A 25,137-nucleotide genomic window follows, 5' to 3' on the forward strand; every position below is an offset into this window, starting at 1 on the left:
GAGCAGGGACCTGCTGCTGCCTCAAACTGTCCTAGCAGGCTGGATAGAGCATCTTTTGCACATCTACTTCCTAACATGGATTTCTCAATTCATGCTGTTCTGAGGTCTTAGTAGTTTGCCACAGACTGGGTCTCATTAAAATTTTGCATATTGCTGGGCTTTTTTGTGCTTCAAGGTACTGCCAGTTCTGAATTCTTGCCAAGCAAAATCATTCCACCTGCTTCTTGGCTATAAGCATCTAGTCATCCCTGTCCAGCAAAGCTTTGTTTATGGACTAAAAAATAGTTGTGGTGCTGCACTGATTTCCAGCAAGTGCTCATGTCACAGGATGAATTGGGGGATGAAAAAGAGCCCAGGAGTAGCTGCATGCCTCATTTGGCCTTTTTGTGTAGGAGGTACTGTTTCATCTTCTAGTGAGCAAGTGAGGGAACCTTTCCTGTGTTGGTCCTGGCCTGTTTGATTTAAGTCAGTACCCCTGAGCTTAGGGTGAGAAGGAGCAGCTGGAGAACATTAGGCTCTGCTCCAATTATGATTTTCAGAGAGCCAGTGCTAAAGCTAGATGTTTTATTGGATTTCTTGATGAGTTGTCATTTTACAGGGTTCTTTCCCAACCCCCATCCTGGAGGTAATGAATTAGCTGTGCATTTGAGTAGTTTATCCCCAGATAAATCTAACTTTTAGCCATTGTTGTTTCACGCTTACTTCTTTCCCCAGTTTATCAGTCATGCCCAACGCCAGCTAGTAGGTGAATTTCTAATCGTGAAGCTATCAAGATACAAAGTCTTCTAAATCAGTGGCAACTAATTTGATCCATCCAAAACTCTGCTTCCAGGGACCAGCTAAACTTTCTTAAATAAGCTTTTTGGGGGAAAACTGACGGATCATTAGGTTCTTAAGCTCTCCTTTGCTGAGTGTCTGTGAATCCTGAATTATGTCTGTACATCTGCACGTGTTAGGCAGCATAGTGCTTACTTGGAGTCTGTCACAGCTAATTTGGAGGAATTTTGCTTGCTACTACAGTTGCATACTAGCTTAGCCTGGAAGTTATTTAGTCTTACAGACTCAGAACTGTGCTGCTGCTAATGAAGAGTTGCCTCTGAGCCGCTTGTGAGCTGAGCTGTAGCCACGCACTACGCTGGTTACACAGGGACTGGGCGCTCTGAGCTTGGTTACACCCTACAGAGTCCACCAGGAGTGGAAGCGTGTGGTCTGGGCAGCTAGATGCCTCTGAGAGCTCCAGCTCTCTCTCTGTAGCATCTAGTCTTTCTCTGGCTCGTAGAAGCATTGCAGGGAGAAAACACGCTTAAGGCATCGTGCTCCTACAGTTATAAGGGTGCATAATCTTGAAGCAAAATTCTTTGGTTTATCTTCATATTTAATTTGCTGGTTCAGCACAGACCATGCCGTTGCATCCTGTTTATGTTCAGCTCCGTTTTAAATATCTAGTGCAATTCAAAGAACATTGTAACTGTGGATGCTTGTAATAAAAATTGTTTTCATACTCTTTTCCATGAAATAATCCTTGGGTTTGGAGGTTGACAGTTTTCAGTAACTTGGAGGCTTTTTCTAACATGCAGAAAATTTGGGGGAAAAAAAATTTCTGGGAGCTGTGTTTATATTCTGCAAGTCTTAATAATAAGAGTGCTAATTTTTAAAAATCTCTCCAAGCAATTTCCCCAGAAACTTCTCTGTCCAAAATTTTTGTGTTAAAGCATGTGTGCGTGTACACGTGCTCTATAACAAAACACTAAAGGAATCTTTTGATGTTACCACAAGCTAGGACCATCGATTAGAGTAGACGAAAAAAGCTAGGTTGATGTGTTTCATGACAAAAATGAAAGATGCTTTGGAAAAAAATAGAAAAAGTAGCCAGGAGTATTCTTTCTGGATAAGGCCTCAGGATGCGGACGAGAACAGCAAATGAGTTTATTATTGAAGCCACATACATCAAAGCCAAGTTGACTGAGAAACTCTCTGGCCTAACCTACAGTTGTTGTCTTTGCTGTTATTAAACGTCACGTGGTGGTGTGTAGCTAAGATACTAGGATATTTTTCCAATCTAGAGTTTTATGAATCTGATGAAAATGGTCTTGGTTTCACAAACCCCTTGATCTTTACGTTAAGCCTGTATGACTTAAGTGACCTGCAGACCTCTGGCTGGTGTGAATTTCACTCTAACAGAGCAAAGGCACAGAGCCATAGCCAGTGGAGGCACCAGCTCGAGTAGAAAATGACCTCGGGAGCCTGGGCTTATAGGTTAGAGAATATGAAATGGAGTGTTTCTCTAAAACAAATATTTTCTTTTGACTGTTCCAGTTGATGCTATTTGTAGGGGGGAAAGGCTCTCTTTGGAAACTGCAGTAGAGACCAAGCAGATGTCTCCACTGTCTTCTAACTTATAGGAGACCATAAAAGTTTTGAGGAAAGCTAATTTTCTAAAATAGAAAAAAAAGTAGTTTCCGGATTGGATCTTGAGTTCTCTGCTGCTAGGGCCTAGCATGGAGCTAGGACAAAGGTTTGGAGTTTAGAAAAATGATCTGCTCTCTCCTTTCTGCATCAGGATCCAGGATTCAGACACCTTTGTTTTCTAAGATCTTTTCAACTTAAATTTCTGGTTCTTTGGGAGGTGGGGTGAGGAGCAGAGCCTGCCAAGTTTCAAGAACATTCATTGATTGCAGTACTGTAGTGCTCAGCTCTTCCCAGACCTCTAAAATCACTGTAAGTAATTGGGTTAAAGTCAGCATTTATCATACTTAGTTAGCCTAGATCTAATCGTTCCTTCCAGAATTGTTTGCTGATTGCTTGGCATGTCTAACCTTATCGGTCCCGTTAACTTCTTATCCCCATTTGACAAATTTAATCTCTGTCTTTCCTGCAAGGAGAGAGAGAGGCGTCGTTAGAGGCTTCTGTTACTTGTTGTGCACATAGCTGACAGACCTCCCAGAAACTTTCAGAAGGATGCTTGCAGCTGCTAGAGCAGATTTTAAAGGGCTTCAGATTTAATGGGGATGGAAAGTAGGTTTTTTTGTCAGGAGATTTTGCTCATTTACTCAGTTTTATCTGGTACCGGTATTTGAATTTTGCTGTTTTGAAAGCAGAATTAGAAGATCTACTAAAGCTAACAGTGAGATATCAAGCAGTCGGAGATTGCTAAAACAAGCGAAGGCACAATTCACGTCACAGTGTCTTGCTTGACATCGTTTCCTCTAAGCCTATAAAATCACTCTTGGCTCTAGTTATTTTCTGAGTATGACTGAACCACTTCAAAGGAAAGCACTTACAATTTGGTGCCTGAGTTGCACCCTGGGGACCTGATTTTTCTCTCCTTTACACTCCTGTACTGGGAGTGACAGCACCACATCAGATGGAGTCTTAGGGCCATGAAACTAAAGTCAACAAGAAAATCTAGCCTATACTCTACATCATATGCTGATTTAAGGCTATCTTTGCTATGAGGAGTTTTCTTGAAAAGGAGACTGTGGAGAGAAAATCTCTCCTAGTGAACTACATCTATTTTATGGTTGGCAGTCCCTCTGCCCTGGACTTTTGTATCCCTTCCTGTTGGGATTTCAGAGAGTTTGCAGGCACCCACTGAAGAGCTAATGTCAGCTGCAAGTGGGAGAAGTTGGATCCCTCTCCCCCCTGCCCAACCCTCTGTGTATCTGTATGCATAATTTTACATCCTTTTTTCATAATTTATGTTCTGATGCATAATACCCTCTTTTGCCACCCTGACTTCTAGTGTGCTCAGTGCAGCTCAGTGAGTTAGAGGTTTTTCTGTTCCCTTAGATAGAAAGGAGGCTAATCCACATACTCTTGTGGCAGGAACCATTCAAAAATGTCTTTCCTTATGCTGAGTACGGTGATCAATAAGTGATTTATCTGCTAGGCTGGCAGTTTAAACTTCAACTTTTTATGCGCTTCAATCTGCTTAGAGAGCCAAGGGTCTGTGTTTGTTTATTTGATTTTCAGAAGGGATGTTTGCCAAGATGTGAATATTTTCCCCAAAATCACTTGTTCACAATGGGAAGGGATTCTGCCTTAGAGGTGGGGCTTGAGGCCCTGGGGACCTACGCCAGTGGCACTCATCACTTCTTTCCCGCAGTGCAGTACTTGGGCATCAGCTTTCCAAGACATACTTGAGCAGTCTAGTGAATGTGCCTGTATGTACTCCAGAATATATGTACCAAATTTAAACTTTAAACCACAATTTAAATTTAAATCTCATGTTTTAAACCTTAACTTTAAGACCTTAGAGCTTTAAATTACAACTTTCTCTGTGCTGGGCCTTAATAGTTTGCTGATGATAGCCTTCTTACTTGTGCTGTGGCAGGGCTCAAGCAGAGCCACGGCCATTCCCCATGTGGAGGTATGCGAAGGGGAGAGGCTCAAAAGTCTCTTCTCTTGCTGCCTCAAGTTGGCCGGAATAGTGAATTCAGTATGTGCCTGTCTGGCTGCCACCTAGCTGCTCTCTGGAAGCTGACTGTCCCTGTGGAGCATGCCCAGGACTGGACTATGTCTTCTTTTATGTTTTTAAATTGGCAAGTCTTGCTGTGGCAGGGACCGGACTAGAACTACGTAATGCTGAAGTAGCTGCCAGCTACAGCGAGCTGCCCAGAGCCTCCAAAGTGCAAAATCCCCTTCCCAAAGATGCTCATGAGGGTAACGCAGCCATTCTCCCCAGCCTCCTGAACCTGCCCAACAGCAACCATGACGCTTGCGTTTGGAAGGGATGCAGCAAACGCTGTCTCATGCTGGTTTTGCAGCTCTTGCAGCCTTAATGCGAGTAACAAGTTGTTCCATTGAAGTTAGCTAGAGTGAAGTGGCATAAAACTACAGCAGAGATCAGGCAGCCTTTCTAACCCGTTGGTGATTTATTGGATGAAAGGGATGAGAGAAAGGAGGAACTGCCCCTTGAATAAATGCAGTATTTTTGAGGGGGGGAAAAACTCAGGATTTTCCAGTGCACTGCATTCAGACCTACATCTCTCTTTTTTTGGTCTGGACCCTTCTTCATCTTAGTATCTGAACTGCTGCTTTTAGGAGCTGGGTAAAGACTGTCTTGCAGAAATGCTCTTCCAGACTGGCTAGCAAGGAACTACGGATGGAAAGTAAGGGGAGGAAGAGAGAGCTCTTGAATCTGATTGCCATTGTCCCTCTCCAGAGGAATATGCTGGTATCCTATAAGTCATGTGGTGCCAAAGGAGGTAGGAGGATGAGGAGGGCCAAGTGGTGGTAGAGATCTCCATGCATCTCAGGATGATCTCCTTCTAGTTGCCTTGCTATCTCTTTCTGCTTTCTTAATAATGTGAAGGCATTAGGTGTTTTGCCTTATAAGCAGAGGAATTAAAACATTCAGGGGTACAGAGCCCTGTTAACTTAGCTTATTTGTTAGCTGCGCTTGGATGATCCCCAGAGGACTGGGAGACAGTGCTGGAGAAAGAGACTTTGTGTTCAGGTGTAACAGGAGGTTGTTTCCATTTTACCATCTCTAATATTGATGGACGTTTGTAGCTGTTGTCTGGTCATCCAAAAGTTACATGTACAAAAGGCAGATCGGACTCTTAGACCCAAGGAGGCTTTGGAAAAAACAGCATCAACATACTTAGCTGCTGTGGCTGTACAGATGGATGGGTCTCCACAGCTGGAATTGAGCCAGAATTCTCCTTCCAGAAATGCTTAGAGCACTTTCCTGGGGGCAGATTTCCTCTCTGCTTTCATTGTGGTGTGCAGTGGCAGAGGTATGTGATTACAGGTCTAACAGCTTGAATTAAATACAGGCCCATTCATTCCTGTGTACTGCTATTAAGCAAAGACTTTGGCTCATCCTAGTCTGCACTAAGAAATGTGAAGTTTGCTTTTGCAGGATCTTGGCTCCTGCGTGGCTGGACGCCACTGTGGCCAACAATTTGGAGCAAGTTGTTGCAATTGCTAGCTATCATACAGGATTAATCTAGCAGGTGGTTATCAATCACATATGGGGCTGCTGTATCGCATGACACAGGGTGGGCACACAGAAGTCACAACACTGTCTATGTCAGTGCAGAGTTTCTTTCCATTTACCTAATCTTCTCCTGACAAATTAGAATAAATTTGCAACTAGAATAACCCATTGGAGTGCCTGGTGGCAGCACTGCAGTTGGGTTCCTATCTCTGCTTGGTTCACCATGAGCTGTGCTCTATTAGCTCCAAATATTCTTTGAACAGTATTTTCTTTCAAGCTGCTTTTCAACTAGAGCGATTTGAAAAACAGGAAAAATTACCATGGAACCTTTTCTTTCTCTCTGTCTCTCTCTCTCTCGTTTTGGTTGAGAAAGTTTGCAATTCAAAATGTTTTGACCGGCTTTGCTTTCAGAAAAGAGTCACCAAATATAGATGTGCTCTCTTCAGTATAAGAAAGGTAAAAGGATGCAGTGCTTTGACAGCGATCCATCTGCTGACTGCTGCGTGTACCAACTGTCAGAATGAGATTGATGGCCTTAGACGATAAACCTGCTGAGGCAGGAAGAGTGCCGTCCTTAGCTTTTTTACAGAGAAGTGTGTGTATTTTCTGTGCTGAGCAAGTGCTAAATAATAATGAGTGACTGTAGCTAGTGCTGATGCTGAGGGAAATGAGACCTTGCTAGTCAGCCGTGGGTTAGGAGCAGTCATGATTTCCCAGCTCAGCTTGAGCCAGCGATCCAAACATTTTGCCTAAACTCCTTAGTCTTTTGTTCCCAATGATTTTGAGGCCCAGGAAGTTATACTGTTTTCTGTGGAACTTCTATGAAATGGATATTTTTACATCTAAACCCTGTACAATATTAAGATTTGAGAGCTTTTTTTTTTTTTTTTCTTTTTTCCTGAGGACAAATTGTGGCCAAAAAATGTCAGCTAGGCTTGTGTTGAGGGGGGCACTTTTTCACTAAAACAAGCAAATAATGTCTCCTCCTTATTCCAAATCTCTTTGTTTTGAAGAGCAGGAAGCGTGACAGGATTTTGCCTCTGTTCAACTTCTGAGAATCAGAAAAGGGAGGGTCCTTGGGAAGCCTTCTTCCCTAACTTAAGTACTCTTGGATTTTTCCCAGCCTGTCTGAATCCTGCTGTTGTGTCTGTATAGACAGCAGTGCTAGTCTGGCTCATCTCAGAGACAGCAGTGAGCTTGCAGCCTGTCACTTGAGGAAGTGACCAGGGTAAGGAAGTTCTAATTTCTACCTCTTGGTTCAATCTCATTTTAGACTTCTTTGAGAAGTGTATCTGCTACAGTTCATATCCTCAGAACCAGGCGGGAGCAGATGGAGGAAGAGGATTAGGTATTCTGCCTGAAGTGGCTGGAAACTCTTGATAGAACCCAACAGAAATGATTCCCTGGCTACTTCTGCAGTCCTGCTCCCTGCTTACAGCAAGGATTTGTCCTTGGTGACTACCACCAAGTAGAGAGCTAGAAGTCTGACCTTAGATAATTGAACAGCTCTGAGCGTTTCATGGTAATTTGGAGTTTTCTTCATCACGTCTGCTTCATTTTGGAAATATGACAGAAGCCCAGAAATTTAAGGCTGGTGTTTCCAGTAGGGAGGAGAGATCCATAGCTACATGTGTGGTGGCAGGTGGTTTCTGGCAGCACGTTTCCCATTCACATTTGTGATTTCAAACAGATTCACGGCTGCTATTCGCAAAATCCTTCTCTCATTAGGTTAAAGCACTTCAGAATTTCAGGGCCTGCCTCCTTTTTCTGTTTTCCCTTATTTCATTTTCTCCCCTGCCACCTCCTGTGTAACTGCTCTGTGCCGATCGAGCCCTGTTGCTGTTGCCTGCACCTGGTTGTTGCAAGTGTTATCAGCTTCTCTATACAGCAGCGTCAAGGAGAACAAGCTGTAGCAAACAGGTGATGGCGACGTTTTGCTGACTGTCCAACCAGGTTCAGCCCTGAACCTGGCCCTGCTTTCAGGAGTTGCTGGTGGTGCTTTCTACACCCTGCCTAGCTGGTACTACGTCAGGGCATTTTTGCTTCTTTGATTCATGGGGGAGGCTGCTGTGAGAGTCTCCCAGCTTGGGCAGAACAGGCTGTGCTTGCAGATCTGTGCGCGCTGTGTTTTCAGAAAGGAAAAACAGCAGAAAGAAAACACCTACCTTTTGTTAAGAATACAAAGTGACGTTCAGAGCTTGCTTTCTCATCTTGTGTTGAGAAGCTTAAGAGTCTAGAGAAGTTTGGGTCCCTGCTGAAGTCTGAGGATGTGACAGAACTCAGGGTTATTTTATCCTAAAGAAAATGTGCATAAAAAGCAGTACTTAGAAATAAATTTGTAAGAACAAAATTTCTTAAGGGAAGGTAAGTTGTACTTTCCCTCCTTTGTTTGCTACTGTTTCTGCTGGACTAGGAAGACAAATTAAACTGCGACTTGACTGCTAGAACTGTGATGAGAGGAAATGAGAAGACCCTCTGATCCCTAATGCTTAATTGAGAAACATTTGCCAGAAATGCCAAATGGGATTTATTTGTCAAGTCCTAGATAGAGGCCAGCAGGGCCTGCAAGCAAACAAAGGAAAGACATACAGTACTGTAAACTAGGATTCAATATATTCACTGTTAATCCTTCTTTTACCTACCTAATATAAAGGTTATTAACCTGAATGCAAAAGAACCTACTGGGGAGTAAAGTATCACATGGAGGGGGCTATTCCATTTTGAAAAGAATTTGTGCTGGTGATTGCAACGTAATAAATGTTAGGTGCCTCTTAGATCTTCTCTAGAGCAGTAAGGGAGCATTGATCACCCTGTGTGATGGGGGTTGGGTAATTTGTTTTTGATGTTTTAATGCGAATCTGGAAATGGAGAGTTCAGAGTTGTTAATGACACATACATTTGATTATTATTCATTTTTTCTGTCTTAAGGAGACCAAGAGGGAGTTGGTGGCTAGAGGGGCGAGAAATAAATTATTAGCATCTGCTAATTTGCACTGCAGATTAATCTGGGGGAAATGAGGCTGGGTGTTTCTAAGCCTCTTGTATATGTCTTAGGTGAACTTTTAAACTTGATCTCTCCTTTTGCTTATTTCCAACCAAAAAGCTTATCGCTTACAGATTTTAAAGGTCTTAAGGCCAAGCAGAAGTCAGAAGCTGATTTATTGTGAAAGTATCCTTAGCAGGCATTTTGGCCAAAGCTGTATAAAAGTTATTTTAAAGTTATTCTATTTTTTCCTTCCATCGAGCGTCTAAAGAGATTAGGTTTTTTATATGCCTGCTCCACGTGCCTCTTGCTCTCTCTGTAGTACTTGAGAAGGTTCAGTACAAGAATGATGTTTCTGATTGTTTCTGTGTAAACGTCCAGCACGGGCAGGAGGGGGGCAGTTTCAATGTTTTGTGCTGAATACCTCAGTATTCATGTTTTACTTCTCCTGCCAGTCAAATAGGAAAATCTTGTGGCTATCAGGAGCGGAGGGACAGATCTGAGCAATGTGCTATGTGAGGGAAAGAAAAATGATAGCTGTTACAGCACAGCACCAAGCGTGGGCTCTGGCTGGGAGAACTGGGTTAAATATTTAGAGATGCATCTTTAGAAGAGACACAAAACAGAGATCCTGATGGTTTTTGAACACTAGAGATCCCCTAACACATGTTGCAACAGCAAGCGCCTTAGCCAGGCTATCCAAGGTATTAGTCTGCCTGCGTTCCTCCTGCAGCCTCAATTATGAGGCTCTCTTTAACTTCTGGTCAGGAGCGTTGTGTAGTAGCGTTACACGATGTTAACCAGCTGCCACCTACTGCTTCCATCGATACTTTATAAATACCGTACAAAGGACTTGAAAGCAAGTCCTCTTGCTTGTAAGTGCGAGCTCTGCTCCTGCTGATCATTTCCTCCCTGAGCACTCGCTCTATGAAAAGGCTGACAGGATCCTGTCTGTACTGGCAGCAAATACAAATGCTACGGCAAGCAAAAGCTTTAGTATGCTTGAAGGAGAAAACTGTTGCTTATGGTGTTTCATCCTTTAGAGACTGAAATATGAACATAGGTCAGCAATGAGAAATATAAGCAGTTTCAGTGAGAATAGCTTCTACTGAAATACTTCTAGCAATAGCATTTTCTTTAGCAAAGTTTACAGGGAAGGTAAGTTGTATCTTTTATTAGGCCTATCGATATTGTTGGGGAGGCAGCCTTTTAAACATATAAATGTGGTTTCTCATGTCTGAATAGAGGCAGCCTTCAAAACTAAATAAATAACACGTTGAGAACACTTTCCCTGAGTTTAGCTGAGTTATGTTAATCGCTTAGGCCGTTTGCTGGAGAATATGTAGTTGTGGAGCTGGGACAGGTAAGGGTTTGTTAGTGGGAGGAGAGGTAATAAACTTGTTAGTCTCTTTCAATCTTCACTTGACTCTGTCCTAAAATTCTTAGGAAACTGAGTTTCTTCATTGCTTGTTTGTTACAGTTTCTTTTTTAAAAGTAAATATATAAAAATATTTTAATATACGTTTCCTGCAAGGCCCCAAAAACTTGACGAGGTGGCTCAGTATCCTCAACAGAGCAAGTTACTCAGGATATCAGAAGGATGACGCTGGGAGCTTTCTCGTGTCCTCTTGCTTCCTGAGCTGGGAGAGTTAGAGGAATTGAGGGCAAATTGTCCCAGGCCTCTGCAGGTGGGAGATGTGTGGCAGTTGCACTGCAACTTTATTCTATGGGAAGCAGGGAAAGAAATAAGAACGGAGTTAATGTAAGTCACCCCAAGAAGTGTGGCTAGTTCCTCATGGCAAGCTGGCTAAGCATTCAAGCCTGGCTGCATCTTTCCTTTTTAAACACGCTGTGAAACACTGGAAAACCATGTCATTGTGATACTCTAGCATTTCTTCAGGAGGAGCTGTCTGTTTGTTTAAAAAAAAAAAAAAAAAAAACCCAAAGGAGGTACTTATTTTCAAAGGATCACCTTTGATTGGTACCCCAAACAGGAGAAGAGAGTGTCCAGGGAAAGGGTGTCACACAGCTGTGGCTGAGTACAGGCAGCAGTGTGATTAATCTTTACTAAGCAGCTATGGAGAGCCACTTCCAAATTGCTGGACTCTATCTTAATGTATAGTATATTTGTGACCCTTCTCCTGTCCTTTTCAATTACCCTTTCTCTCTCTCTCTCTCTCTCTCTCTCTCTCTCTGCCCATCCTTCTCTCTCAATTCCAAAAACATTAGTCTTATTTGAATGCTTCATTATACCACACGAATAATCTGCCTATGTTGCAGCATTTGCTACCAGTGAACCTCATGCAGACCAGGAGAGGCACAATTAAAAGGAAAAGCAGTGTTTAGCAAAGACTGTCTGCTTAGGCTGTCCTACTGTTTTTCTGGAGTTATCGTTACACCTGAGAGCAGGTTCTTAATCTGGTCTTGTGCCAGATCTGAAACAAACAGTAGAAGTTTTCGAGACCATTTGTGAAATACACAAGCAATATGCTAAGTATCATGGTTGCCACATTTTCCAAAATGTGTAATTTATGGAAGGTTGTAGAGATGAGATGTTGCACTGCTAAGGTGCAACAAGGAGGGAATTGTAAACATTTTAGGAGGGGACAGTCAGTGGAATCATGACAGAATGAAGATACAGGACTCTGAAGAATAACAAACCCCTCAAATAGTTGTTCCTCCCTTCTTCTGTTGTGGTTTCCAAGATATAGCCAGGTTGGTTGTTCAGTCAATTTGATTAGTGCTTCCCCTACCATGCACCCCAGGGCTCTAATTCCAGATCAAGAGAAAGGGAAGAAAGGCTTCTGCATGAAACAAAGCATGTCACTTACCTCTCTCCAGTGTTACGCCAATAGAGAAAATGATAAAGCAAATGAAACTCAAAGCCAATGAGAGAAATAGGGCCCTAAAATTGTTCTCAAATGTTGCAAAACAATAACATTGGCTCCTTCCATTTTATGGCTGAGATCAAGGAAACCTGATGCTTTTACAAGGTATGAGGGTCCAGCAATTCTCTTCTCTAGAACAGGACCTTCTAAAATGGGTTTCCTGTTGCTCCTGGATTAGATCTTGTCACGTTTGCACAGGGCCAGCTGTCCTTGCATCCCATAAACTGCTGTTTTCCTCACGAACTGGAAGGCTCAGGGAGTGCGGTTTCCATTGGGAATTGGTGCTGAGGACCTAGGGGACGGAAGGCTCCTAGGAGCTGCTTGCTGCCTCTCCATGCAGTATAGTGGGAAATCCAGCAAATAATTGACCTAACTTCTCTGTATAGAAAAAGAATAGGATTACTTACCTTCTTCTCCTGATCATCATGTCCACGTTGGAATCCCAGCCTGCAACTGTTATGGCTTCTTGGAGAATCTGGCCCTATGAAGGTTTCTTTTCAGTTGGAAAATAGTTGCAAAACAGGTAGCTTTGAATTTTTAAAGCATAAAAAAGAGTTCTGGTGTGTAGAGTTCTGGTGTCATTACTCTTCTACAAAACAAACGAACGAAATCATGACTTGCTATGACCATCCACGTGAACGAGATTGAATAATGTCATTGCTGCATTAAAGTACAGATTTATTGATGTCCGATTTTGCTTAAACTTGGTGAGAGCAAATCAGGCTACTTAGGCATTAAGTCCCATCATTCACTAATGGCTGATGCTTTGGGGGTCAGCAGAAATGTAACTAAAAATATTAGCCTAATACACCTGATCCGTTACAGAATATAGTACATGAAAGAAAATGCCTTTTCAGCCCCTGATATAATTACTTCTATCTCATCACGATGAATCATAAATGTTCTTGTGATAGCTACATGAATAATTTGTAACAATTTTAAAATATAATTTTCTCTGTAATTTCTTCTGTTGACAAATTGTCTCCAAATAGCTTATTGACTTCTCAATTGCATGAGCTATTTCAAATTATACATAGATTGTTTCTTGGTTTGATGATTGTTTACAAGCAATTCCTTGTTAGTTTTCAATAGCTGGAATTCAAGTATTCAGCTTCCAGCTGCACAATTCAGTTTGGATTTGACATACAGGTCACACAACAGTATTTCTGCTCCTTGACTAAATGCGTATAATATATTCACGCAAGAAGCTAGATCCTATATTTGCATTGAATTACAAAATTCTTATTCTGCAGCCTCTCCTCAGTATTTGTTTAAGAAGAATTGTTTCAGTTCCTGCTGGTGATCTCATTTACAAGAATATTTATGGAAATATTAATACACAGTGGGTATTACCATAAATGAGCAAATTTGCTCTAAAGTTTCAGTTATTCACTCAGGTGCTTTTTTTTTTTAATTTTACTGTGTTTACTCTTCTTCTTACTATATTACTAAAATATTAATCTTTATCATACTTATTTTTCCCCTATGTGAAAATTAGCAATTATTTAAAAAAGATCTACATGTGTATTGTCAACAGATACAAGCATTTCCTTTGAAAGCTGCATATAGTGACCTCTGTCATCAAGTTCTGGCTGCCCTCTGCCTTACTTGTGTTCCTCTAATCTGATTTTAGGAAATTTTTTGTGTGATGAGTTCTTAGAACCCCACTGTTCTCTTCGAAATTCCAATCCTGTGAATAGAAGATCAATAGATAAATAAAATCCAGCACACTTTTAACTGGACAAGCCAGAGCCACTAAATGAGCAGTAGCCAGTCCCTCTCCTGTATCCTAATCTTTAGTATGTTCTTTTGCATTTCCCTTTTTCTCTTGTCCTTGCCTATTGCCCCTACCCCCACTCCAGGAAGGATCAGAGGCTAGTGCATTTGGAGACATTTCAGTCCAAGGATTGCACTGGAAAGCTGAGGATATCTTATCTTGCAGAGGACATCTTGGAATTTCTTTTATGCATTTCTGAAGTAACAGTGAGAAGAATGTTCTCATGCTGTTCAGAAATAAGAGAAAAATGTCCTTGAAGAACTGAAGTGTCCAAAATGTTTTCTTCACATATTCAAATAATCATACTGCAAGGCAATATGAATCTGGCCTCTCTGGATTTATGTTCGTTGTGTTTCCCTACACCTTTCATTGGTCCCTGGGGCTCAGGATTGTGTTTATTACAGATGAACATTTAATATCTGCCTTGAAGAACTACTTGTCTGCCTTGGATTTTCTGTTTGCAGTGCTTCAGTAATAGCCATACCTGGGAGAAGGGCCCTATTGAGCGTTATCTGAGCACACAGAGGAGCTGGCTTGTGGCTGTTTTTAGTGAGGGCTTTCTTGTCATATTGGTTGAAAGCTAGGTGAGGAGATAACAGTTATTTTGTTAGACTTGCTTCTTTTTCAGTTAACTCCTGGTACAGTCCCTCTGCTGACTGAGCATAAGCTGCAGGGACAGAAAGGCTGAAGGAAATCTAACTCACCTGTCCATAGATAAGAGCAGGACACTATGCCAGCCATTCAAAGCAGGTATTGAGGAAGAAAAGCTGATGGTGGACCAAAAGATTCCTCCACCAGTCTTGGTCTTGAGGCTAGACACTGGATGAGTCCAAATGTGAGAAGGAGGCCTCTGGTTCTAGACCCTTGTCCCATAATATTGCTCTTCTCATTTTTGTCCATAATGATAGCTGGTTCCTGGACCTTGTCTGTCCTTCTCACCCGTCTTTCATTTAAATGCAACCGTTTTATGTTGTAGCCAAGAGGTAGGTTTGGGCTGATTGCTTTAGCAACATGTGTTGTATTGTATCCCAGAAACTCTGGCAAATTCACTGTGAGGCATGCTTGGGTGGGGGATATGTCTACTACACCTCTCGATCTTGAGACTGAGTTGCTTGTGCTTCAGAAGAAGCATTTGATTCTTTGCCTGGCTGGACTGAAGCTGAATTAGTGCTAGGAAACCTCTCAAAGGCTTAAACCATTCAGTACTGCTTGGGCTTCATGTGTGCAAAAGAGCAAGGTTTGCAAAGTCTCCTAAGGCTTCATCGTTTTTCCCAGTTGCTGGGCTGATTTCCTATGTGCCAGAAAACATTTTTCAGCTGGTGGAAATTATTTCTTTATGATCCCAGCTTGAGCTGTCTGGATCTGCTGCCTCTTGCCAATTGGTAGACAGATATTAGAGCTGATTTCAGTAATCGTGGGTTATAAGCAGCAGCTTTCACCAGGTGAGCCAAAGGGGACAAAGATTGCCCCCCTGGAGGAGCTTTCTTTGGCTTACTGTATTTAGGAGCCACTTTCTGAAGGCCTTTCCTAGTTCCATCCAGGATGGAATATAGCTGTATAAAGTAAGAAATTCTCTCTTAGTGGCTAAACCATAACTGTGCTGATACTACTGGGAGCATTTTTATGCGCTTGTGTGCCTGAGAGTCCAAAGCAAATAATTCAGTCGAGAGCTATTGTGCAGCTGATAGTTCTCGCGTCGTGTGGTTTGCTGAGCGCAATCCCTGCCTAATTAGCCTAGATTCTGCCTCCTCTAGGCCCTTGTGCAATGGTTCTGTCTAAAGCTAAGTGCTCATAAAAGCTCCTGTGGTTGATCTTAAGGCCAACAGGCTCATTTTAGTTCACACCCTTTCTTAGTCAAAGTCTTTTATAGCTAATGTTGGTCTCTTGTTTTTTTTTTTCCCCCGTCTCACTTTTTCTACTCTGGTGCAAAATGCTCAAGTGCAGGTGTGCCATTTATTGAAATACTGAAAAAAAGTTGAAGCGGAAATAAAAAATAAAAGAGAGAAAGGTCAGGCAAAAGTAAGGCCATGCTCATTTTCAAGAAATATCCTTGCAGGCTACTCTGTAACAGCAAAACAGATTGCACAGTCTTGATTGCCAGGAGTAGCCCCTACAATAGCAAGGAGCAGGTGCATTGTCAGGAGCAAGCCTGAGAACTAGAAACCCTCACTCCTGCACAGGCTTATGTAAAGTTGTATTTTGGCTTCCACAGCCTATTACATGCCCAGGCACCAAGAGCAGCATAGAGAATAAAATCAGGCATGTGTTTTATTTTGGAAACCTTTTAAAAATTGTTAGGTAAATTAGGAAGGCAAAAGTGCCACCTTTTCAGTGATGCCTGAAGTTTTGGGATTGCTTCAGGTTTTTGTACACCACTTGAAATAACTTTGCAGGGGCTAGGTTTTCAGAAAGTACTAAGCATAGTCTGGGATGCCTGGCCTGAGATGTTTTTATAGATGGATCCTCAAAACACTGACCACTTCTGAAAACACTGTCCTTCACAGTGAAGCTTTTCAACATGCATCCATTCAGGATGTGGTTGTACTTCTGTTGCAGCCAAAGGGAGTTTTGCCCTCAATTTCAAAGGAATCATCGTTTCCCTTGATTGTCCCTCCCCCTGTTGTGTTCAGCAGGCTCAAAGTGCTCCTTCACTAACTGGCTAACAGTATCCTCCAAAAATATTCTCTGACAGTTTAGTGTTTTTACCAATGAAAACGTCTTTTTACGTTTTCATAACTGTATGAGAAAGAGAGGAAGCAATGTTCCTTTGCTAATATGCTGTGACAGTGAGCCAGAGAACTTGCTTTCTGAAGCCTTCAGTGGGGCAGTGTCCTACTTCTTGGGCTTTGGGAAGCCCTTTGGGAACTAGCTTTATCTAGCATTGCTGCGGAACCTGTGGAGTGTTTTGTTCTGCCTACACTTTGTAATAACAAAAACAGTCCTTAAACTAAACTGCCCAACCGATTCCACGCCTGGGACTTCCGTTATGCTATCCTGCTTTCGATTACTAGTTGTTTAAAGCTGTTGAGTGAGAGGGACAGAACAGAAAACCAATGGGATGAACTGGGAAAAAAAGAGGCTGATTAAAAAAAACAATTGCAAATAGGGAACGTGCTCTGGTAATGAAAGCTGGCATGAGTCCTCATGAGCAGCATCATGAGAAAATGTTTGGAACGAAATTAACAGCCTTCTCCTCTCCCCAGTCAATCCTTTCTAATGTACTATAATTTTACTGAATGCCATGCAGCACAAAACTGCTTTAAGGTGCTGTACAACTGAGCCTTAGCTCAGGAAAAAATTACCTTACCTCTGTATTTTTGCCATGTGCTGGAATTGCTACTGCTTTTACTGGTAGTTATGTTTCTTTTGGACCAATGAGAACTCTCAACCTTTTTTAGATTTGCTCCTTCCTGAAGGATTGGTGATCAGAAAGTGTCTCATTTTGTTAAGCAAATAAGGGAGTAAAAAGGGGAGGGGGGAATCCATAGCCCTTAAAATATCGTAATTTCTATTTTTATTTCTAATGAGAGGATAAGAAGAAAAGAATGGAAGTACCCCTGTGCCTCTTGTTAACATAGAGGGCTTCCTTATCTTCTGCTACTATTTGTTTGGCTAACTGTGTACATTCTTCATCCCTTCTCGTTATTGACTTTCCCAAATGGCTCTCTGTGATGAATAGGCGCCTATCTGTTGTGCAGACAGAGCAAACTCTTTTAAGGCCTTCCAGATTTATGTTGGTAGGAATATTTACGTTCTTACTTCTGATTCTTGGTACTTGAAAATGCAATAGCTATTTCTGTAGGGCTTAACTCTTCATCTACTACAGTTTACTTCCATGAGCAAGCCTTCTGCATAGTGATAATATGACTCCTGACCAAGTCAGTAAAATTAGACTTCCATGTGCCAAGTGTCTTCCCTGACTCCCGTGTTCCTTATACCTTCATGTGCCCCTGTGCCTTGAAAAATCATCTTCCTTTTCCCTTTGTGCTTTGCAATCTCATTTCATGTGCTGATAACAAGATTTGTTAGTCTGAAGGGGTGAAAAATTTGTGGTGAAACCTTTGAGGCATGTGCTGGATGTTTGGAACATAATGAAAATGCCAAGGCACACGGTATGTAATAGCTTTGTTACTGTGGTCAGAAGGATTTAGACTGAGTTGCAGGCACTGGAATGGAATTTTGCAAGCTTTTAGTCTTCATTTCAAGAGGATAATGGAACAGCATTGCGTATACTTTTCCATTAATGGCTAGCTATGGCTTTCTCCTTGGTCTTTACCATTTGATTATTGGTTTTTGTGTGCTTTTCCCACTTGAAATATTATTGCTAAGTCCTTTAAAATTATTATGTCTTTAAAGAAAAACAATCAGATCTTAAGAGGCGTGTTTTGTTTTGAGAGGAAAAAAATCTGGAGTTTGTTTAAAGAAAAAGGATCTGAAGAAGATACAAACCAGAGATATCAGCTATGCAAAACTAATGATGCATTCCAAAAGAGAATTGAAGAGCTATGCAGGTCTGTAGAAAGCTCCATTTTATATTAGCTTTTTAAACTTAGAAATCTTTGGAAGCACCAAAATCTCATGTATATTTATTGTATAGAAACGCATAATACCTAAGAGTATATTTAGATCAAGACTACATGAAGAAGCCCATGGACCTCTCATGGAGCAAGCAAATGGCACTAATTCTGTAGGTAGGAATCAAAGCCTTTCTGAAATAACCTCTCTACCAACAGATGCTTGAATTGCTAGCAATATACACACATCTTTGCTGTGTATACAGTGCATGCTGCCTTGAACACCTGTTTGCTTTCCACTGTTGGATGTTTCTGAATTCTGGGAACATCCTGCCCAAAGATATCAATGCGTCTGCTCAGGTGAATCTGAGGAAAGAGATTCAACAGGTAGGTACCTTAGAAAAGTATGATTCAAAACAGCCAGATTATTAGAGCTAATAGAGTGAAGGCTCTGAATGTGAAAGCACAAGTGTGCTGCCACAGTATCCCAGGGACCAGCCAGCCCTTTCCCCAAGGGAAAGAGAAAGAGCAGAGGCAGGAAATCTAAATTAGCAGTTCGGGCTGACAGAAATCCTCACTTCTGAGTCAAACAAGAAAGAGTAAGTTGAGAAACAATGAGACTGAAGGTTATTGTTTATGCACCCCAGATATTTAAAACCAGAGAGAAGTAGTGGTGCTTATTTAAAGAAAAAGTTGTAAAATCAGTGGAAATTGCTATTAATAATGTAAATGCTTTTGTTAGGTGACCTGCTCCCTCGGAGTAGGTAATTTAATCCTATTGCTCAGGAAGTACCATCAGTTTCTTTTTCCAATATGTTTAGGGCATGGAGGGCATCTGGATTAATGAGAGGCAGAGATGGTAGGAAAATATTCTATTATCCTTACCCTTTGGCAAGCCTGGGTAATTAGTGAAACCTTTGCAAGAAGTATCTTTCATTTCAATGTAATTGCAAAATAATTATCTCATCTGGTAGGATTATTAACTGTGTTGATTGTTAGCGCACAGGTAATATATGAAACATCTGCTTTAGAAGGGCATGCACTAGCATGGTTCTAATTGAGCTGATCAGTGGAATGCCCCACAATTAGACATGTTAAAAACCCATATGAAACAGCAAATACCAGCATTTGCTGTTCATTTTAAAGAGGGAAAATTGGCCTCTTCGGGGCAGTTTTTAGGTAGCAGCTAAGAATTCTTTGTACTGAATCCCTAAGCCTCCCACTGGAAATGAGAAGCACATCTTAACCTATTGCCAGGCTCAAGTGCCCTGTTGTTCCAACTAAAGGCTGGAGTTAAAGAACCAACAACATCAAAAGCGACCATCAGAACAACAGGTATGTCACCTTCTTGGTCCCAAATAGTGTAGTTGAGCATGCAGGAGACAAGCGGGTTTTGGATCCCTAGTGAAGGTTTGTGTGCCGGCCCTTGGCTGTGAGTGGAGTGTTCCCAATTTGGCTCCTGGTGAATTTCTCCTAAAGTTAGCTGTGTCTTACAGGAAGGAGAAGGAAATCCAGAGCTATCTTAGTGAGAAGTGATCTTTTTTGACCATTGCTTTATTTGACAGGGGAAACCACAGTAGGTTGTGGACTTGACTTTTGAGGATGAACTTTGCAAGCTGTAAAAGAAACAGCTTTCAGGGAAAGACAGGAGAATGAAAACGGAAGGAGGAATCATCTCCAAGCTAATGGAATAGATTTCAGCCTGAAGACATTCCCTTCCCGGTTCTGTCTCTGGTTTCCTGTCTGATTTTTCCTCTATCTCTTTGGATTTCTGTTTCCCATCTGTAACAAGGGAAATACTAATAGTTCCTTTTTCCTGCTTTTTGTCAGTTTAGGCAGCCAACTCTGGGGGCAGGGAGCTCTTTCATACTGTTCACAGTAAAAAGCTTTATTCTGTGGGGCCTCCTGGGACAGCTGTGGTACAGATAGTAACAGGAAGAGAGGAAGATGTCTGCAGGCACCTTTTTGGAAGGTTGCCAGTGATTTACTCTTTTTTAGGAACTCCTTTACCTTAGTAGCCAGGGGAAGCTATTGTATGTCTGAAATGTAGCTTTTATTAGCTTTGACACAGCTCGGAAGACGACTCTCGTTTGTAGCAATTCCCTATTGCAGTGGTTACTGCAATACTGACACTAATGCGTCACTGCTTGCTGTTCTTGTCGTTGAACTCTAATCATATTTTTTTCCATTGCATGGGATAGGAAATAATCTGCATTGTTTTGGTAGAACAGAATAGTAATTGTGCGTGGTAATGGTGAACAGCCAGTAGTGTTGGTGGAGAGGTCAGTAGGGTAAAAGAAGGGGATTTGGTCAGTATCTGCTCATGTCATTTGATGCGCACCTAGACATGTGCTGGCACGGCATGTTGGGTAAAGATCCCCCCACGCACCCTTCTTAACACAGGTGTCAGAGGTGTGCCAGATCACTCTGGGGCATTGGATGTTATGACCTACAGTCTCCCTGGGCATAAGTTCTGTGGGAAAGAGTTTTTCTGCTAGATAGCTATGTAGCTTTCATTTTCAGGCATCTTCTCAATATTGTTTTCGGCAGGGCAAGCTGTGGTTTGCCCAGGGTCTGGCCTGTAACTGGAGCTGCATCTGGTGCTCCTGGGAATGCCAAGCCTTGCTTCTGATCTGGAATGCTAGAGAGCCCATATAAAGCTATTGAAGTCTGTGTGAGGTTTTTTTATTCCTCATTACCAACCTGATAGAAAGATAATTCCTCAGCTGCTGTTCCAACCTGTGGGATTTTACCCACTTAATTAATTTTCTCTCTTGTTAAAGAAGATCTCTTTTTATGCACAAGGAGCTGTGCTTGACTTGCTTTTGAGGGACTCGTCTCATGTCTATATCAAAGGCATCGAGGCCCCAGAAGCTGGAGTGTGAGCCCTAGGGGCAGCGTGACTGTGGAGGCTAAACTTGGAAGCTTTGCTTTGTATGCTGATGGTAAACTCCTGGCGGGGAGCCAAGTCTACACATCTAGAGGCACCCTTCTTCCCTTCCCAGCTCCCCCCTTTTGCCACCGCTCAGCAGTAAAACGGAAGCTGGTGACACAACCAAAGGGTGCCAAAGTGCATGCCGAATGCCTGCTGAAGATTAAAGATGCCAGCCTACACCACCCTCTCCAACCTTTCAGCTTGTCAGTGAGCTGTCTATGTAGATAAATACACATATCAAACAATAAGCAGATGCCTTTTTAATATGCACTTTCAGCTGCGATATTCCTGCCTGGTGCAATTCATCTCAGCATCTGTCAAGTTAATGCCAACTCCGCAGCTCCCTTTCAGTTGTATTTAATGCACAAAGATTTGTGTTGTGGTAAGTGTAAAATAGAATGAGGAATTGGCTTGTTTTGCATCTATTTTGGTGTTACCCATAATTTATAAAATGTTAAATGTGAACACTTCTGTGTTCCTCCTCATCTCTGTGTCGGTATATAGTCCAGACTCTTGTTCCTTATGCTGATTAAGTGGTTTTATACAAGCATGTGTATGTAGAAGTATACAGGAATGGGGGGAAAAAAAAAGTCCTTTGCAAAAAATAGCACTATTGGTGCCCCACAGTGAACAAATAATGAAGTGGAGAGGAAGCTTTGGTCAGAGTTATATTAAAAGAAAGTAAAACCCTTATTTCAGATGAGTGTTGTATTCCCTAAATCAAACCGAAATCACGATCCAAAGCCTTAGAGCAGTGTTGTAGACACCCAAGAACCGCTGTGCTGCGTCAGATCTTCTCTAATCCAGGGTCTTACCTCCAATGGTAGCCAGTAGTAATTAGAGAGAATATAAAACCAGGGCAACTAATCAGGAGAATTTCTGCATTAAGCTTTTGTTTATTTTTGTTTTCATATTAAAAACATATTGAGCTCAGATGATCTACTGGGACATCTGAGTCTCCTACTCTCCTTTTTACCTATGGGGGCTAAAGGAGGGATGACCGGAGGGAGGAGAAAACTGCTCCTTTCTCCTCTCTTTGATTGGGTGCCATAGTGCTACCACCCTGTCTGTCCTTCTGAGTTAGTCTTGGAAAAGCTCCTTGTTTTTTATTTTCCTTATTCACTTTTCACACATGCTGCTGCTTTTCTTCCAGTCAGACATTAAGGAATCATGTTAATTTAAAAAAAAAATCAGGTTGTTTAGGCAGGTAGCAAGTCTTGAAGACAGCTCTTTGTCAGGCTTTTCTGAGGTCTGCTGAGAGAAAGAAGGATATTCCTGGTGCTTGAGACAGTCTGAATTGGATTAGACAAAAACTAAGGGGGATGGGGGAAAAGGAAAGACATGATCCTCCACTGGAGAGGAGGATTTAGGTGACCTAAGATATCTTCTGTTTCTTAATGTTCCTTGAATGCGCATGATTGAAATCTCTCATTTGAGCACATATGCACACAAGATAAAATATAATATTAGCGACTGTAAATATATTAGAGCTCTCTGCTTCTGATTACAGTGGTACATCACCTGAAATAGTAACAGGGAATGGATGATTTTTGCCTACAAGGGCAGCACTGTTCCATAATGGAAAAGGAAAATTGGTGCTAAAAATGCCATTGAATCAGAATTTTGATGACTTATGGCAATTTGTGCACCTACCTGTGTCACCTTCCCATCTCATGGTTTCAGAGCACTTTTCAAATCTGAATAAATTAATCTCTACCCCCCGCCCCCCCCCATCCCTTTGCCAAAGGCTGGAAATGACTGTCCAGGACTGCATATCTCAAGGGCTATGACTAAGTTCAATGGGTTAGATTTCTGCTAGGCAGCAGACACTTCTATCTGTGCAAAAGTATGGACATATGTGTTTTCTACAAGCAAGCATTTGCACCTCTCAGATACTTGCCCTTCCCCTGTAAAGAAACCAAGATGTGTCCTGGATGCGTGTGTTTGAAATATGCTGCATTGTGTCGAGCAGGGCAGAAGCTTGCAAACAGACACAGGCATCAGGAGCAGCTCAGCTGAAAATGTGTGAATCCACTGGGGACAAGGGCAAGGAGAACCTCTACAACCTCTACTCGAGTACGTGTTTGGTGAGCCCCTGCTCTGCTCACTAGACCATGCCGCTCTTCCAGTGCATGTAAAGTGAACGCTGCAGGGTGCTACTAAACTGTGTCTCTCGGAGTGGGTTCAGTATAGAGTGCCCCCATGTCAGACTGAGCCCCATGCTTTCCCTGGGGATGTGTGAAATAGCACTTCTCTGAAGGAGAGCAAGGAGCTGCTGGCAGGAGGCTGATGCCAGTACGTGGCAGGGATTTCCTCTCATGTGGCCTGGTGTGACACTAGCACTGCCTAGCCTATAAGTAGTGGTATATTCTGCTGGATAGCCAAATAAACGCTAGACCAGTTCAATATGATTGGCTCCTGCAGAAAGCAGGGCAGGGCAGGGAGGCTTGAGATGTTTAGCTGCTGCTCTGTCTCTGTGTCTCACAGGGCTGCTGGATGGAGATGCTGAAAGGACCTTGTCCCTCAGCTTTTCTTTTTGACCCTGGAGGAGTTAATTCAGCTCTGTGATGCAGAGAAGGGAGTGATGCTCCAGATGTTGTGCATGTGGACAGTTGGCTTTGGATTCAGGATGCTGGAGGGACTAGTCATGGGGGAGGTTTTTAGTTATTTTTAAAAAGAGAGCAAAGAAGCAAGGTAAACCAGGACGGAGAGGAGAGCAGCAATGCTATGAAATAGATTTGTGTGGCGCCAGCTTCATATCTGAATTGGAGCTGTCAGAGGGAATGAGATCCAGACTTGGTGCTGCTCTCTGGAGAGGAGCAGTTACGGAGAGATTGTTCTGTTAAGCGCTGGCTCCTCCTCTCTCTGCCCAGGGTCTGGCTGACTTCTGCAAGGGAGGAACTGACAAGATGTGGCATGATCCATCCTCCCTTCGTGCTGGCCTTTCCTGCCTTTTTCCAGGCTCTGATTTATGTTCTTTTGCTTTCTCGCTGCTTTCACCATTTGAGCTTCTCCTACTGAAACCTTCTCCTCCTTGCTCATGTTGGTATCTTTATCCCACCCTTACCTGCCTCTCAGCTACATCACCTTGCCCTGTTTTTCATCCTCAACCTTTTTGGCTCCCTTCACTCGGCATATAGTCATGCTCCAACATCGACACAATAAACGAACAGTGTGCATATTTGCTGCATACAATACAGGATGTGTGTGCATGTATGTTTTAAATATTTAACTACCTGTAGGTTTTTTTATCCACTTCTCCATCCTTTTCCGGTCTAGAACTTACCTTCAAGGGACTCAGCATCTCCTTCTAGTGTTCCTTTCCTCTCCTGTCTTTCTTCAAGACTCTCCTCTGAAAGCCTTTCTCTTTCTGTTCTGTAGCTAGTGCTTAAGTGACTCATTTATTTAAGGGATTCACCTTTCTTTTCCTGTACGGCCTGCCTCCCTCCTTCTGAACTGTTCGAACACCTGGCACTAACAATTCAAGTTGTACTGTTGCTACAAAAGAACTCTTTATCAGTCCTCTAAATCTTCTGCTATGTTTCTGACCTTCTCCCATTATAGAGGACAGCAGGCCTCAGCAATCCCAATTTTGCAGTCTGAAATACTTTGCATCCAGGCTGTTATCAAATTGTGCCTCTTCCTTGCTATGTATTGAAAATCTGGTCCTTTCTGTTCCAGTGCCCTACCTGGCATTGAAACCTTTCTGGGTACCCACAAATTTACTAGCCATATAACACTCTGCTGCCACCTGCATGGAGGTTGCTATACAGCTAGAGCAGTAGGAGAAGATGTAGAGCAACTCTGTTGCTCCTCTGTTGTTCTTCTGGAAATATTCCTATTCCTCCTGCTGCCTTCTGGTCAAAATTCCTTTTCTGGACAGTCTAGATAGACTGGAAAGTGAAGAGGAAGATTTTGCCTTCAATCGAGGCCTTGCCAGAGTCTTCAGGACTTCTGCCACATATTTCCCCTGACGTCAATCAGGTGTGCAAAAAACAGTTGATCTTCACCTGTGTAAGCAGAAGTGATTAGAAGCAAGGTCACAAGCTTCTCAGGCCCAGTGTTCAGGTATGCATATTTGCATATTTTGTCTTAT

The 25,137-nt window shown here is 42.3% G+C and overlaps 1 protein-coding gene across 13 annotated transcripts in view; it reads left to right on the forward strand.

Annotated features, from left to right (window-relative positions):
* The window catches only part of TSPAN18 (tetraspanin 18), a 132,735-nt gene that overhangs the window by 48,232 nt on the left and 59,366 nt on the right, over window positions 1-25,137 (forward strand). The window lies entirely within an intron of this gene.

Source organism: Struthio camelus, chromosome 5 (genome assembly GCF_040807025.1).
Source record: "Struthio camelus isolate bStrCam1 chromosome 5, bStrCam1.hap1, whole genome shotgun sequence".
In the NCBI taxonomy this organism is placed as follows: domain Eukaryota; kingdom Metazoa; phylum Chordata; class Aves; order Struthioniformes; family Struthionidae; genus Struthio; species Struthio camelus.